This window comes from Athene cunicularia, unplaced genomic scaffold (genome assembly GCF_003259725.1).
Source record: "Athene cunicularia isolate RWA unplaced genomic scaffold, athCun1 SCF_94, whole genome shotgun sequence".
Taxonomy (NCBI): Eukaryota; Metazoa; Chordata; class Aves; order Strigiformes; family Strigidae; genus Athene; species Athene cunicularia.
The window spans coordinates 1-4,166 of record NW_020799528.1 but is presented as its reverse complement, the minus strand read 5'-3'; the positions used below and the strand labels follow the sequence as shown (position 1 = coordinate 4,166).

General features: G+C 53.9%; 1 pseudogene; it reads right to left on the bottom strand.

Annotated features, from left to right (window-relative positions):
- Positions 1-908: 908 nt before the first annotated feature.
- On the bottom strand, positions 909-2,057 carry LOC113490989 (annotated as a pseudogene).
- Positions 2,058-4,166: the final 2,109 nt, after the last annotated feature.

Genomic DNA, 4,166 nt, shown 5'->3' with positions numbered 1-4,166 from the left:
CCAAGTGTGGGCAGCGAAAGCAGAAAAGAGATGTGTCTCAGCCTCCCCATCAGCCCCAGGCTGAAGGCCAGCCATGGCATGAGGAGATGGAGGCCAGTGTCTCCCTGTGTACCCTGCTCCTGTCTCCAAGGCATCCTTATTGCCTAATGCCAGTGAGCCACTCTGTGCCAGCCCCTCTGCCGGGAAAAGACTCCTGGCCGAGAGGCTTCTCCAGTTGCCCCAGCAATAGTGAAACTTGCCCTGAGCTGGTGCATTCAGAAACAGGTTTCTCATGGTCATTTATTGCCCCTGAAGCACAGTGTTGCTCCTTTCTCTTCTCCGGGGCTGTCCCTGCCCCCAGAGAGCCTTCCACGGGGACAGTGTCTCCACGCTGACCAGACCCATCTCTCCCACCCCTTCTCTGTGCTCTCCACAGGGCCCCGAGCTGGTGGTGCTGCTCTGCAGAGCGAGTGGGCTGTGGTGCCTGAAAACCATGGGGTGACAGTCCCAGGCAGGTCCCTGTGATCATTCACCACCTCCGGGAGAACTGGGCACCCACAGGTGAAGGCTCAGCCCGGGCCCTTTCCCTTACACATTGCCCCATGCCCTCGTCCCACGGAGAAGCCAAGCACAGCAGCACGGCCTTGTGGGGCAATTTCTTCAGCCTGACCTCATCTTTGGAAGAAGAGCCCAACCTCCAGACATGGAGGAAATCCCCTTTTATTACAGAGATGCGACATGGGAGCCTGGCTGTGCCGTCGTGCCAGACACACGTGATCAGGCCTCTGGGTCAGACAGGCTGGATCATCCCTCTGGAGAAGTGGAGTGGGTGCAGACAGGGACAAACATGGTCACCACGGATAAAATGCCCAAAGTGCAGGAGGTTCCAGAGATGAATTTGAAATAAATTCTGAAGAGACATGGGCAGGCTAATGCTGCTGAGATACAGCTGATTGAATCAGCTTCTTCAACGTCTCTTTAAGTTCCTGGTTCCTCATACTGTAGATGGGGGGATTCGTTGCTGCAGGCACCACCGAGTACAGAAATGACATTGCCATGTCCAGGGATGGGGAGGAGATGGAGTTGGGCTTCAGGTTGGCAACCATGCCAGTGCTGATAAAGAGAGAGACCACAGTGAGGTGAGGAAGGCACGTGGAAAAGGCTTTGTGCTGTCCCTGCTCAGAGGGGATCCTCAGCACGGCCCTGAAGATCTGCACATAGGACACCACAATGAAAATAAACCACCCAAAGGCTAAAGAGGCACTGAGCAAAACAAGCCCAACTTCCCAGAGGTAGTGTGAATCTGAGCAGGACAGCTTGAGGATCTGGGGGATTTCACAGAAGAACTGGTCCACAGCATTGCCCTGGCACAGTGGGAGTGAAAATGTATTGGCTGTGGGCAGCACAGCAGAGAGAAACCCAGTGCCCCAGGCAGCTGCTGCCATGTGGACACAAGCTCTGCTGCCCACGAGGCTCCCGTAGTGCAGGGGGGTGCAGATGGCAGCGTAGCGGTCGTACGACATGATGGTGAGGAGAGAAAACTCTGCTGAGATCAAGAAGGCAAAGAGAAAGACCTGGGCAGCACATCCCAAGCAGGAGATGGCCCTGGTGTCCCAGAGGGAGTTGGCCATGGCTTTGGGGACAGGGATGGAGATGGAGCCCAGGGCGAGGAGGGAGAGGCTGAGGAGGAAGAAGTACATGGGGGTGTGCAGGTGGCGGTCACAGGCGATGGCGGTGATGATGAGGCTGTTGCCCAGGAGGGCAGCCAGGGAGATGCCCAGGAAGAGGCAGAAGTGCCAGAGCTGCAGCTCCCGTGTGTCTGCGAATGCCAGGATGGGTGATGGAGCTGCCGTTGGACATTTGGTTCCTCATGGCACAGGTGCTGCTCACAGAGGAAAATGCATCAATGTTAGGACAGATTTCTCATTTCTCTCTATTCACTTTCTCATGGGCTGCTGGATAACACGGGTATGCCCTGGGAGAGCTGTGCCCTCTGGAGGACAGGCTGCAGCCCAGTCGGACCCCACTGGGAAAGAGTCAAATGTCCTAAAGCTGGGGTCTCCTGGAGGGTGAACTGGCTCATTTGTATTGTATTGTCAGTGACCGAGAAGGAACCTGTTCACAAAGCTTTCTCTTCTACCTGGAGAAGTTCAAGCAACTGCTGGAGCGGGTCCAGTGGAGGCCACAGGGATGATCCAGAGGCTGGTGCACCTCTCCTAGGAGGACAGACTGTGAGAGTTGGGGTTGTTCAGCTGGAGAAGAGAAGTCACTGGGGACACTTTATAGCGGCCTTCCAGTACTTAAAGGGGACCTGTAGGAACGGTGGGGAGGGACTCTTTATCAGGAAGTGAAGGGGTAGGACAAGGGGTAATGGTTTTAAACTGAAAAACGGTAGATTTAGATAAGATACAAGGAATAAATCCTTCCCTGTGAGGGTGGTGAGGCACTGGAACAGGTTGCCCAGGGAAGTTGTGGCTGCCCCCTCCCTGGAAGGGTTCAAGGCCAGGTTGGAACGTGTTTTGAGCAACCCGATGTAGTGGAAGGTGTTTCTGTCCATGGCAGGGGATTTGGAACTAGATGATCTTTAAGGTCCCTTCCAACCCAAACCATGCTCTGATTCTGATTATTCTCTACTTCCCATCAGCAGACACTGTCCGGCCACTGCCTGGGAGGCAAGAACTCAACAGATAGTGGTTGCTTTGGAAGACAAAACATCTTAATAACAAAGTTCTTGCCCTCCCCTCCCCACTGATTTCTCTCAGTTTTTATTGCTGAGCATAATGCCAAAAGTTATGGAATATGTCTTGGGTCAATTCAGGTCAGCTGTCCCATCTATGTCCCCTCACAGCTACATGACTACCACAATCCTACCAGCTTCTAGGGGGTTGGAGAGACAGCCTTCCTGCCGTGTCAGCACTGCTGAGTAGCAGCCAAATCACTGGTGCATGATCAGCCCTGTTCCGGCCATGGGTACGAAGCACAGCAGGAACGGGGCTGCTTGGGCGAAGTTCACTCCATCCCAGGCAGAGCCGGTACCGTGGTGTCAAGGGCTCTCTTCCAACCTGTGTTACCCTGTGAGTCAAAGAATCTTTCCCTTGGAGAGCTCTTTGAAGACAAACTAGACAGAGGAAGAAGGAAAAACAGAGAGGAAACAGCAGAGATATAAAACGCACCAGTATGAATATAGGAGTTCTGACAAATATTTCTCCGCTCCAGCTGTTAGTAGGAAATCTATCAGATAATTTTGATGAAACAAGGTGACTTCTGCCTGCTCAGCTACTGGGTCCCCAGTGCCATATGGCTGTGCACAGCATCATGTGGTCAGTTGTGTCTCAGAACTCCTTATCTAGCAAGAAGCCAACGGCTGTGAGGGCTCTGAAGTCACTTCTGCCTGTGGAGGTGATAGGCCACAGCAGGACCAGGGCTGAGCAAGGGACTGTGAGCTCACAGCTGGTAGGTCACTCCTCGTCTCAGGGCTTGGAGAGGACCTTTCAAGCTCCCCTCTGCCAGCACCTCTGCCAGGCCAGCAGAAGGCACCCAGCTGGCACATCGACTGTGAGATCCGCTCTGCCAAAGGGCCCAGGCTCACTCCAGGAACGGGGCTGATATTTGGGTTGTCGAGTCTCTTCCGCATGATTACATGATGGGAGAGCAGTGGGCACACAGGTTTGTTGTGTCTACCCGAGAAGCTGAAGGGCCAGCAACCCTGGGAGATCATGGTGAGGCTACTTCTCCCTGGTCAGGTCCACAGTCCACAGGCAGGCTTGGGTTGGGTTCCCTGCTTGAAGGGTTGTTTCCCAGAGGATTGTGGGAAGCAGCAGGAGAGAGACACAAGGCCACAGAGTGCAGCTTGGAAGGTGGAGACTGGGCATGAGGAGGAAGAAATGTACTCCAAGGATGGTGCTGTGCTACAAGAAGTCATCCAGAAGGTGGATGAGATCACTCTATGTCTCTGTGTTTCAAGGAACAGAGTGTGAGGGTGGCCAGACATCAGCAAAGGGTGGAAATGCCAGGGGGAGAGCAAGGTGATGAAGCGAGATGGGGATCTATGTCTTGCAGGGAAACAGAAGCAGGTTTGGGACAGTGTAGGACAGCCTGTGGGAAAGATGGCAAAGGGCACTCTCAAGGCTGGAAGTCACCAAGAGAATAAAAGTCTTTGTTCCTTTGGGTACAACAATCGTCTCTGC